Raw genomic sequence first — 12,530 nt, forward strand, 5'->3', positions numbered from 1 at the left:
TTTGTGCTCAGAGCGGGGATTCACAGGGGCTTCTTGACAGCTTCATGTGAACATTTGCTTACTATTGTTTGGTTCTTCAAAATAATACTAATACTAATATGTCAGGGACTAGCTGGATGCTGAAGAATGGTGGCTAGATTCTGATGGGTGGGCACCGGGAGAGGGTGGGGTTGGAGGCTGACTTTGAAGAAGGGACCCGTGATCTGGGGGAGCCAATAATAATAATAATAATAATAATAATAATAATAATAATAATAATTTATTTGTACCCGGCCCATCTGGCTGGGTTTCCCCAGCCACTCTGGGTGGCTTCCAACAAAGATTAAAAATACATTAAAATGTCACACATTAAAAACTTCCCTGAACAGGGCTGCCTTCAGATGTCTTCTAAACGTCAGGTAGTTGTTTGTCTCTTTGACATCTGATGGGAGGGCGTTCCACAGGGCGGGCGCCACTACCGAGAAGGCCCTCTGCCTGGTTCCCTGGAGCTTTGCTTCTCGCAGTGAGGGAACTGCCAGAAAGCTCTCAGTGCTGGACCTCAGCATCCGGGCATAACGATGGGAGTGGAGACGCTCCTTCAGGTATACTGGGCCGAGGCCGTTTAGGGCTTTAAAGGTCAACACCAACACTTTGAATTTGCTGTAACAGCCAGGAGACCAGAGTCAGAGTCAGGAAAAGCTGCAGAATTGGTGGAGGAGGAATGAGAGATAGGACAGTCTGGTGTAGAGTCAAGAGTTTCCACACTCCTCCTCCTGCCCCCATCTCTCCTAGCTCCACTGACTCCTAAGACCATAAGAGGATGGAAATGGGAGAACCAGAAAGTTACAGACAGGCAGTGTCTGCACCTGCTTGCTCGCAGCTCCGGTGGGGAAGATACATAAGCCGAGGTTGGGGGCAGAGGCGGAACTAGCTGATCTGGCACTCGGAGTGGTGGGGGCCATGGGGGCGGGGTGAGTGTCCCAGAGGGCGGTGGGGAGGGAGCCGCACCACTTTGCCAACAGCCTTCCTCCCTTCCATCTTTCTTTTGATAGCTCGGGGGAGGTCCCCCCCAGGAAGCAGCCCAGGAGTGGGGGGTGGTAATGGCGCCACCTGCCCGCATCTCCCAAGCTTCCCCTGAGCTGTGAAAATGAAGGGGGAAGGGGGGGAAGGCCTCCGGCAAGGCGGTGTAGCTCTTCTCCTTCCCCCAACAGCTTGGTGTAGGCTTGGGAGTCACGGGCAGGTGGCGCGCCGAATGTCACCCCCCCTCAGTGATGACACCTGGGCCGGACCGCCCCCACCCCCCCTTCTCCGCCCCTGGTTGGGGGTGGGGCCTGTCTGTTGCTGCAACTGCCTCATTGGATGCTCACCTAGGAGTAGCACAGTTGGTAGATCATGAGATTCTTAATCTCATGGGTTGTGGGTTCAAGTCTCATGTTGGGCAAGAGATTCCTGCATTGCAGGAGGTTGGACTAGATGATCCTCGTAGTCCCATCTCACTCTACGATTCTATGACATAGGACTGAGAGACATGACTTTCCTAACTTGAAAGTGTACTTTTGACAACAACAACAACAACAACAAATTTTATTTATACCCCGCCCTCCCCAGCCAGAGCTGGGCTCAGGGCAGCTAACACCAATAAAATCACAGTAAAAACATAATAGGGGGGAAAGAGGAAGAAAAAAACAAACCCAATTTAAAATACAGGTTAAAATGCAGTTTAAAATGCAGCCTCATTTTAAAAGTAGCCCATAGATCAAAGCCATAAGGGGAGGGAAACATAAGGGTCAGACTGAGTCCAAACCAAAGGCCAGGCGGAACAGCTCTGTCTTGCAGGCCCTGTGGAAAGATGTCAAGTCCCACAGGGCCCTAGTCTCTTGTGACAGAGCATTCCACCAAGTCGGGGCCAGTACTGAAAAGGCCCTGGCCCTAGTTGAGATCAATAGAGAGTTAATTCCTCATTCTGGACATTCCTCGCCTGTCATGGCCATGACGTCATCATCTTCATCATGGTCCAGTCTAAGTGAAAACAGACCAATGTGAACCACATTGAAAAATCTTATTTGTGCATATAGCGGAGGAAGGGAAATAAATTTAATATTTATTTGGTAGTAAGTCCCACTTCTCTCAACGGGACGTACAATATTCTGACAAATATTAGCAGCTTTGGGTTTGATAGAACACTAGAAAGTTATAAGTATTGCAAACATCTACACACCTATATAGGAACACCCTTGACATTTCCCCTGAGGTCGTTTCTTAATATCTAACGGCTTCTCTGAGTTCCCAATTACTCTTTGATGAATGTCACACCAGAAGTGGAAGCTCTAGACGTCTGCCAGTTTGGTTCATGATTCATTAGCAGACCGAACAGCAAAAGATCTTCCAAAAGATAGCCAGCCTTAATTCCGTATCAAAGATGTCTGGAGATCCTGTAAAAAAGATTTTAAATGCTTATCTGAAAGAGCAACACCAAAACGTTTGAAGTACCTTCAACCGTCACTGCTAGTCAAAGATCTCTTTTCAAATGGCAAAGCAGAACCCTTTACAGAAGAAATGGATTATTCTAAGTTGCTAAGCAGCTGCCTTTAAGATAATAATCTTTTCCTATGTGGTTGACATAGGAAGCTGCCTTAAACAAAGTTACTATGTTTGTTCACCTAGCCTAGTAGTGTCTTCTCTGACTGGCAGCACCTCTCCAGGGGTTCCAGTGCAGGTCTTTCCCCTCATGGTCTACCCAGTGATACCATACGAAGAATTGAAACGGAGGTCTTCTGCATGGAAAGCATGTGCTCTTAGCATGTAGGCTGCACACACATGACCATTTACTCTGTGCACTCCCAATGTTTATACGTGAATCCACATACAGATGTTCCCCATGAAGAAGAAGAAGAGTTTGGATTTGATATCCCGCTTTATCACTCCTTTTAAGGAGTCTCAAAGCGGCTAACATTCTCCTTTCCCTTCCTCCCCCACAACAAACACTCTGTGAGGTGAGTGAGGCTGAGAGACTTCAGAGAAGTGTGACTGGCCCAAGGTCACCCAGCAGCTGCATGTGGAGGAGCAGGGAATCGAACCCGGTTCCCCAGATTACGAGTCCACCGCTCTTAACCACTACACCACACTGGCTCACGATGCAGAGCTAGCCTGTAGTTTCTTGAAAAACGCTGCAGTTTGATGTGGTTTTCCTCAAACCAGCTTCAGCCTGAAAGGAAAATGTAAGCCACATTCACTTTAAGATGAGGTGTGTATGTATATGTGAGACAGCTCTGTGCATGCTGTTGTTATTTCATTATTCACTGAGTATTTGGAACACTAATAATAATAATAATAATAATAATAATAATAATAATAATAATTTATAACTTATACTCCACCCATCTGGCTGGGCTCCCCCTGCCACTCTGGGCGGCTTCCAACGAGAGATTAAAAATACATTAAACAGTTCTTATTTCTCCACCCCCTCACACAATTTTCAAGGCAGGGGTTCCTCTTTCTTGATACCTGATGAAAAACTTCTGGAACTGTCAGAGGAGGAGGAGGTAGAGCACGTTGCAAAAGCTTTGGGGGTTAAACTGTCTCAGAAATCTCCTCAGCAAAGAATCCCCCAGTCCTAAAAGCTGCTCCTCAAAGAGCAACCATGGCCATAGCTCAGCTTCTAGGTATCTCACCAGAGCTTACACCACACAGGTAGGGCAATGAGGTGGAAAACCTTCAATAAGTTGTGTAGAATAGTTGCCATGTGAGCTAAACCAATGGACATTCCCTCTTCCTTGCAACTATTAAAGGTATAGTAACCCTCCCCTCTTTTTCACCTGACTGCCCCATGTTGTTGTTGTTTAGTTGTTTAGTTGTGTCCGACTCTTCGTGACCCCATGGACCAGAGCATGCCAGGCACTCCTGTCTTCCACTGCCTCCCGCAGTTTGGTCAAACTCATGTTTGTAGCTTTGAGAACAGTGTCCAACCATCTCTCTCTCTCTTTTTTTTATAAGATATTTATTAAGATTTTCAAAATATTACAAAATAAAAATAGAAAAAAGAAAAACACAAAAAATAAAAATAGTTAAAAACAACTCAATCTTTCCTTTTTTAAAAAATGATATTTATTAAAGTTTCAAAGAATACAAAAACAAAAAATAAAAATACAAGAAAATACAAAATACAGAAAAAAGAATAAAGTTTTTAAGATATAACAAAAAAAGGAAAATAAAGAAAAACATACAAGATAAAAACAGTTAAAAACACGGTAACTTTCCATAGCATATCTTCCTTACACTTATTTCCCCGGACCTCCTCATACCTCGCTTTTTTGTATTCCAGTTCAGTTTGTTAGTTCAGCAAATCCTTACCATTAAGCTTTTACCCATTTGTAAACCTTTTTTCGTATCTCTTAAAGCATTACAGCTGGAAACCACTTAGTTTCTATCCAACATCCTTCTAAGATTCTTTAATTTTACAATATTTCTGTAAATAGTCTTTAAATTTCTTCCAGTCTTCTTTCACCGACTCTTCTCCCTGGTCTCGGATTCTGCCAGTCATTTCTGCCAATTCCATGTAGTCAATCACCTTCATCTGCCATTCTTCCAGAGTGGGTAGATCTTGTGTCTTCTCAACTCAATCTTTCCATTACTTATTTTTCATTAGCTTGTTTCCCGGACCTCCTCACGCCTCCCTTTTTTGTGTTCCAGTTCGGTTTGTTGGTTCAGCAAATCCTTCCCCTCTTTGTCTATCCTAATCATTAATCTTAAAATATTGTAACATTAAATTTTTACCTGTTAGTAATCCATTTTTCATATTCCCTTATAGTATTGCAGCTAAAAACCACTTAATTTCTATCCAACATCATTCTAACATTCATTAATTTTACAATATTTCTGTAAATAGTCTTTAAATTTCTTCCAATCTTCTTCCACCGACTCTTCTCCCTGGTCCCGGATTCTGCCAGTCATTTCCGCCAGTTCCATATAGTCAATCACCTTCATCTGCCATTCTTCCAGAGTGGGTAGATCTTGTGTCTTCCAATACTTTGCAATGAGTATTCTTGCTGCTGTTGTGGCATACATAAAAAAAGTTCTATCCTTCTTTGGCACCAATTGGCCGACTATGCCCAGGAGAAAGGCCTCTGGTTTCTTCAAGAAGGTATATTTAAATACTTTTTTCAATTCATTATAGATCATCTCCCAGAAAGCCTTAATCCTTGGGCACGTCCACCAAAGATGAAAGAATGTACCTTCAGTTTCTTTACATTTCCAACATTTATTATCGGGCAAATGATAGATTTTTGCAAGCTTGACTGGAGTCATGTACCACCTGTATACCATTTTCATAATATTCTCTCTTAAGGCATTACATGCCGTAAACGTCATACCTGTGGTCCATAACTGTTCCCAGTCAGCCATCATTATATTATGTCCAACATCTTGTGCCCATTTAATCATAGCAGATTTCACCGTTTCATCCTGAGTATTCCATTTCAACAGCAAGTTATACATCTTTGACAAAATCTTAGTTTTGGGTTCTAACAGTTCTGTTCCTAATTTCAGTGTCAAACCATCTCGTCCTTTGTCATTCCCTTCTCCTTGTGCCCTCAATATTTCCCAACATCAGGGTCTTTTCCAGGGAGTCTTCTCTTCTCATGAGGTGGCCAAAGTATTGGAGCCTTGGCTTCAGGATCTGTCCTTCCAGTGAGCACTCAGGGCTGATTTCCTTAAGAATGGATAGGCTTGATCTTCTTGCAGTCCATGGGACTCTCAAGAGTCTCCTCCAGCACCATAATTCAAAAGCATCAATTCTTCGGTGATCAGCCTTCTTTATGGTCCCGCTCTCACTCCCATACATCACTACTGGGAAAACCATAGCTTTAACTATATGGACCTTTGTCAGCAAGGTGATGTCTCTGCTTTTTAAGATTCTGTCTAGGTTTGTCATCGCTTTTCTCCCAAGAAGCAGATGTCTTTTAATTTCATGACTGCTGTCACTGTCTGCAGTGATCATGGAACCCAGGAAAGTAAAATCTCTCACTATCTCCATTTCTTCCCCTTCTATTTGCTAGGAAGTGATGGGACCAGTGGCCATGATCTTAGTTTTTTTATGTTGAATTTCAGACCATGTTTTGCGCTCTCCTCTTTCACCCTCATTAAAAGGTTCTTTAATTCCTCCTCACTTTCTGCCATCAACGTTGTGTCATCTGCATATCTGAGGTTGTTGATATTTCTTCCGGCAATCTTAATTCTGGTTTGGGATTCCTCCAGTCCAGCCTTTCGCATGATGAATTCTGCATATAAGTTCATGGATCACTGCCCTGTCATGGCGAAGGGGCTTGAATAACTCAGAGAAGCTATGAACTATGCTGTGCAGGGCTACCCAAGACTGACAGGTCATAGTGGAGAATTTTGACTAAAAGTGATCCACCTGGAGCAGGAACCAGGAAGGCACTCCAGTATCCCTGCCAAGAAAACTCCATAGACAAAGACAACAGACTGCCCCATACACAAGGTCACAATTTGCTTTCCCTGGTTCTTAGTTTTCAAATCACACTGCTTTGTATTTCTGTTTAACTGCTCTTGCTAATATTTTTATGGGAATTTAATTTTGATATTATGTGTTTCTGTTTAGAAATCTGGTTATATTAAGCAGCAAAAAAGTGGTATGCTCCCATGGGTGCCCTCGGGGGCTGGGCCCCAATTCTAGGAAGGTATAAGCAGCGAAGGGACACGGGTGGCGCTGTGAGTTAAACCACAGAGCCTAGGACTTGCTGATCAGAAGGTCGCGGTTCGAATCCCCGTGATGGGGTGAGCTCCCGTTGCTCGGTCCCTGCTCCTGCCAACCTAGCAGTTCAAAAGCACGTCAAAGTGCAAGTAGATAAATAGGTACCGCTCCGGCGGGAAGGTAAACGGCATTTCCGTGCGCTGCTCTGGTTCGCCAGAAGTGGCTTAGTCATGCTGGCCACATGACCTGGAAGCTGTACACCGGCTCCCTTGGCCAAGAAAGCGAGATGAGCGCTGCAACCCCAGAGTCGGTCACGACTGGACCTAATGGTCAGGGGTCCCTTTACCTTTATAAGCAGCGAAGGCAAATGGGACAGTGCTACACCAGCCTAATTCTGACCTCAGAAACATGCCACCTGTTTGCCTTTTTACTTACAAGCAACTCTTGCTGTTTGCTTCTTCCTCCTAAGTCCCAGTTTTGCACCCTTGCAGAACTCAGTGGGGAGGAGGAGGAGGAGGAGGAGGAGAAGAAGAAGAAGAAGAAGAAAGCCAGAATTAGTTGACTCTGCCTGTCATTAGCTCTGCCTGCCATGTACTTTGAGTCTACCTACCAGTAGCCTCCTAGCCTTCCACCCTACTAATCCTAATGGGCACCAGACACCACTTGGTACAAGTCTCCAACTCAAGAAGGAAAGCAGGGGTGATGAAGTGGCACAGACCAAGATAAACGAGGGCTACAAACAGGGAATTGGTCCAAAATATGATCCAAATGCAAGTTCAGGCAGAAAGTCAAGGTCATCACAAAGCAGCCATGGGAGCCAAGGTTCAGGATGGAGGAGCCAGAAATATGTGTCCCCACCAACTGGGAGGCTCAAAAAGAAGAGTTGATGCACTCTGGCCTCCCAGGGCACACCCTAACCAGAGCTGCTGGTAATGATGGTGTTTCACGGATTCCTTGATCTCAAGGAGACTGCTGCTTGAGGAGCCCTTTAGTCCCAAGGTGCATGAGTATTCGGGGTCTGCAAGCAGGTACTATGTTGACCCAGGGCTGGACTTTTTGATGCTGGCATCCTTGAGGGCATCAGCCTTTGTCTCTGGTAGGGCTAGGATTTATTCAGCAGGTCTTTCCCCCGAGGGCCTCTCAAGGGGTTCCTCAAGGCCCTTAGTCTGCGGGTTGTGCAGTTTGTCCTCTGAGGACTCTGTTTGGTAGTGGGTCAGGGAGAGACTAGAGCTAGCCTGGCTCAGTCTTTATGACAATAAATTATAAAGATACATGAACAGAATAAAACAAGAACTTTGAAGACTCCCCCACACTACAGCCAAGTTTTGTTGTTAGACGACGTATGTCTGTGTCACAGCAGGGATCAATATTTAGGAGAGACATTCCTTCTTTAGTGAGAGCAGTGGGGAAGCTTCTTCCTTGATGGGCCCTGCAATGTACAGCTTTTTTCCAAGAACATATATTTCAAGTAAGTTAAAGCATTTTTGTTATTTTAAAAGGCATGTTGCTCAATAAATCGAGGGAAACCAGTTTAGTTGAGCCAAAGATTTGAAATGGTTAATCGAAAAGTTTTGTTTGTTCTGTAGTTAACATCTCTTTTTCGTGTTTCTGGGTTTTTAGATTTGCAGTCAACATCCTTGTCAATTTGGTTTTTTTAAAAAATAAACAAATCTCAATAACCCAAACATAGACAGAAATTCCCCTGAAAGCCTCTTATGGGAAAGATGGCAAGGGAGGAGAGAGAGGATTCAACCGAGGCTATTGGGGGGGAGGGAGGAGTGTTTTGATTTGTAGCAGTGAATAGGTCTTTTCCATGCTTCTGTGACCCAGAGAAGATGCTGATCTTCCAGAGGTGAGGTCTCTTTTATTGCACCATGTGCACCATCATCCTGAATTGTAGCCCTTGTTGTTATTCTTGCTTTGTGAAATCATGATGACTAGGCAAAGCCTTTTTCACCTCTTCCTCCCCTGGGTCAAGGCAAGAATGTTGTGCTGCAAACACCAGCTAAACAACCTGAGCTGACATTTTATAACGTGTACAAAAATGTTTATATTAGGGGAAAGTGTGCATGTGAATACATACATTTTAAGTGATGATAACATACAAAAATGCATTATATTAGGGAAATTTGCTTATAATAATGTGTATATTAAGAGAAATGTTTCCTAAAATGCAGACAAATTTGTGTGACTCTTCTTCCTTTAAAAATCATAATTTGATGTGAAGAACTGAATTTAAGATTAGAAAAATAAGAAAACGAGGAAACCCAAAAATAACAGATTAGGCCGAGATAACAGTGAAGGGCGAGATTTTTTTTTAAAAGAAAAGTCCACATTTAAAGGCAAATTTGCCAAATTTCCACTGTCTGAAACAAAATATCCTTCCAAATCTGCCTGTTTCTGAATTTTGTAACGGAGTTCTCCTTCCAACTAATATGTACTAAAATGCATATACTATAAATATATTAGTAAAAAAATATGCCGTATAGTTGGACAAATTGTTTTGCAAAAATGTGCATGCAAGTGTGTCTTTATTGGGAGAGATTAAAACTGAAATTCTTATGAATTTTCATGCAAAGTTTTTAAAAAAATTTTTTTTGCAGCCTGATGTGAAAGTGTGGAGAGGCAAATTTAAGACTGAAAAAGTGAGAAGACGAGAGAAATCAAAACTGACATATTCTCCACCAATCCCATGGGGCATGTCTGCCATTTTTGCACCACTATGTTTTCTTCTCCCTTGCTAGGATATACTTCTATAGGTTACATGGAGCTATTTTACATTGGTGTAACAGCAACAGCAACACCCCACCTTCCCCTTATCCAGCATAACTGGAGTTCAGATTGCAATCACATCTAGGTATGTGTGCAATCATGCTGTTAACATATGCAGCTTTGATCTGGCATTATTTCATTTTGGACTGTATGTCTCCTTACAGATATTTTAAATAAAAATAAATAAAAAGAATATAAGCTAGTAAAACACACACACAATATTATCTAGAACTAAGTCTGCAATCCTTCAGAGTTGCAAAGCAATTCTAAACTCCCTTTGGGCGAGGTTGGGGACGAGTTGGATGGGGCAGAGGTGTCTCTTTGCCAACCACTGTCAACCTTCACCAGTCTCTGCCTATGGAGTGATGCCAGCACAATGCCCTGCCCCCCGCCCGCCTTCCATTTCCATAGGGTAGTTGGGTAGGTGGAAACTGTGCCACTGAGTTACCCACTTGAAGCAATCAGCAGAAAGCCGTGAAATGAAGTGTTCTGGAGAGGGAGGGGCTGAGATGGCCTGCAATCCATTGGTTCCTTGGGTGTTATGTGACATCATTAGGCCTGATGGCTGTGCAACTGGCCCCCCTCCACCCTGGCTGGAAATCTGAGCAGAGCTGCAGATGCAGCCACTCCATTAGATCCTGCCAGGCAGTGGCTGGGGCCAGGACTGTACCCCAAATCTCATTTAACTTAGTGGGACTTGGAATCAATATACACAGGCTGGTTCTGCACATCCTGCAATAGGATGAAGGCTGCCACATTACATTTTAAAATAGTAAAATATCCCTAAAGGTCTTCATTTTCCATTAAAAAAAGCAATCAATTTAAAACAAACAAACAAACAAACTTCTGCAGTGTCTAACGTAATAGGTGGGGTTTGGTAGTGAGTTTGTCAGCAGCATAAAAGCCACAAAGGAAAGGGGCTTAAGGACATTAATAACTGCTTAGCAATCTTCAGTGAAGCATAAGAAGCAGTTGAATAAGTAACAGCAGCTGAGACAACTAGGAAATTGCAGCCAGAAGATCAGATTTAATAAGGCCTGGTCTACACATGCAGAGGAATGAAGGGGTAGAGCCCATACCCTCACACCTTGCACAGGTGGAAATGAGGTCAAACTTGTGACACCCCTATGTTTCATACCAAGGATCACTGCCCAAGACACACACACCTCCAACCCCCTCCATACCTTATGTGTTGCTGTATTCTTACTGTTCTATGAGCCAAGACGTTTGGTGGTCTTTAGATTAAGAAACATGAAAACTGAAATTGTTACTGGGGAAGCTTCTACCACCACCACTGTTTCCCTGACTTTGAAGTTGTCGTCCTGTGAGATTCCTTGTGAGCAGGAACGTTCTCTCTTTAAGTCGGGGATGGAAATGTGTTTTCAGTTCAATGGCCACATTCCCTTTTGGACCATCTTCCAGGGACCACATGCTAGTCATGGGTGGAACCAGCAGATGGATGAATACAAATTTTATCTTTTGTGCAGTGGGCCAGTTTCTTCACTCTTGCACCCTGCTCTCTATTATCCACCCAGGCACTCACAAAGCATGATTAGCATTAAAGGACACATTCTAGCCAGGCAAAAACACTCAAGGATGGTGCAAAGCAGAGCCAGTGATGAGTGTGGTTTGGGGGAAGGAGCTGGGAAGAGCCCCGAGGGTCACAGAGAGATTCCTGGAGGGTTGCCTCCCGGGTCTGAAGTTCCTTATGCCTGCTTTAAGTCCACAAGTCACCATCAGCTGGACTTCACCCTGTCTTTATTGTGAACCTTGCCTTAGAAATCTATAGCATGGACCTCAGCTGATTAGAAGGGTGAGTGAGAAAACTTCAGACCAAAAGTTATATCACTCCAAAGATCTGATCTAAGAAAAAGACGGGTTACAAAAAATGAAGAAATATTGCTTGCCTAATTCATATCTACTTGAATTAAATCATAAAGATGTGAAAGTGAAGTGCATTTCTACAGGTCAAGGGCCTGGGGTCCATCTTGTGGCCTTTTGCACAAGTTTTCCCAAGTGACAGTGGTGAATGCATCTTTGAAATTATCCATTTTTATGTTGATTCCCAGGAGGGAAAGTAGCAGAAACCAAAAAATGAGAGGGAAGTTGCGGAGGGTTGATCTCTTAGGGCAACTGCAACATCACCCCACCTGTCTAGATCTGCCCTCACCCAGACTTCGTTCTTACAACCAAGTCCAGCGTGTTGCAGCAATACCTGCCAACTTCCTTTCCCTTCGTCTCAGTGTTGTTATTGTAGAACTCAGCAGAGAGGAGGATGGGGACAAAAGTAGAATTAATTGGCTCACTTAAGATATCACTGAGGAAATGACTCCATGGCAAAAAAATGGATTTTTTCCCCCAAGGGAGAAAAAGATATGGGTTTTGCTCTGTTACAGTCCCATAATTAGGGATGGATGAATCTCCCATTTCCAGTTTCCAGTTTTTCCAGCCTTATGTACAGTTTGCTACATTTCCACACCAGTTTGGAAGCTCTATTTAAAAGTTGGCAAAAAATATTTCTCTTTTAATGCACAGCTTTGCAAATATCCACATTTGGTATATAGTTTTGCCCAACTTAATGCACTTTTATACGTTATTTGCAGTAATATACACATTTTTGTGAGCATTTACCCATGTATACTTTTTATACAGCTGTACCTGGGTTTTCGAACAGCTTAGTTGTCGAACAAATCGGCTCCCGAATGCCACATACCCGGAAGTAAAGTGAACGTCTGACGCAGCTTCTGCTTGAGTTCAGGAAGCTCCTGCAGCCAATTGGAAGCTGTGCCTTGGTTTTTGAATGGTTTCGGGAGTCGAACGGACTCCCGGAATGGATTAAGATCGAGAATGAAGGTGCCACTGTAACTGCATTGTAGAAAAATTGGAGGGGGGTAGATTTTAAAGGATAGTCATGTTTCAGAGTGTGTGTATTGGTTTGGAAAGTGTAAATTGGGTCAGTTTGCATTCAGATATAAGCCACACAAATTTCTCCTCCATATTTCCACAACCCATTGAGAACTCTTCAAAATAAACCTCCCTAGGACTGGGTAGTAAATGAATGAGTTAAATC

The 12,530-nt window shown here is 43.4% G+C and overlaps 1 long non-coding RNA gene across 1 annotated transcript; it reads right to left on the reverse strand.

Moving 5' to 3' along the window:
• Window positions 1-1,652: 1,652 nt before the first annotated feature.
• Window positions 1,653-12,317, reverse strand: LOC308463911. The gene is made up of 3 exons (XR_013979815.1): window positions 12,119-12,317; window positions 2,198-2,411; window positions 1,653-1,998 (listed from the first exon to the last, which is right to left on the reverse strand). It is a non-coding gene; the product is annotated as an uncharacterized lncRNA (long non-coding RNA).
• Between the last annotated feature and the right edge of the window lie 213 nt (window positions 12,318-12,530).

This window comes from Podarcis pityusensis (assembly GCF_964106645.2).
Source record: "Podarcis pityusensis genome assembly, chromosome: 15".
Taxonomy (NCBI): Eukaryota; Metazoa; Chordata; class Lepidosauria; order Squamata; family Lacertidae; genus Podarcis; species Podarcis pityusensis.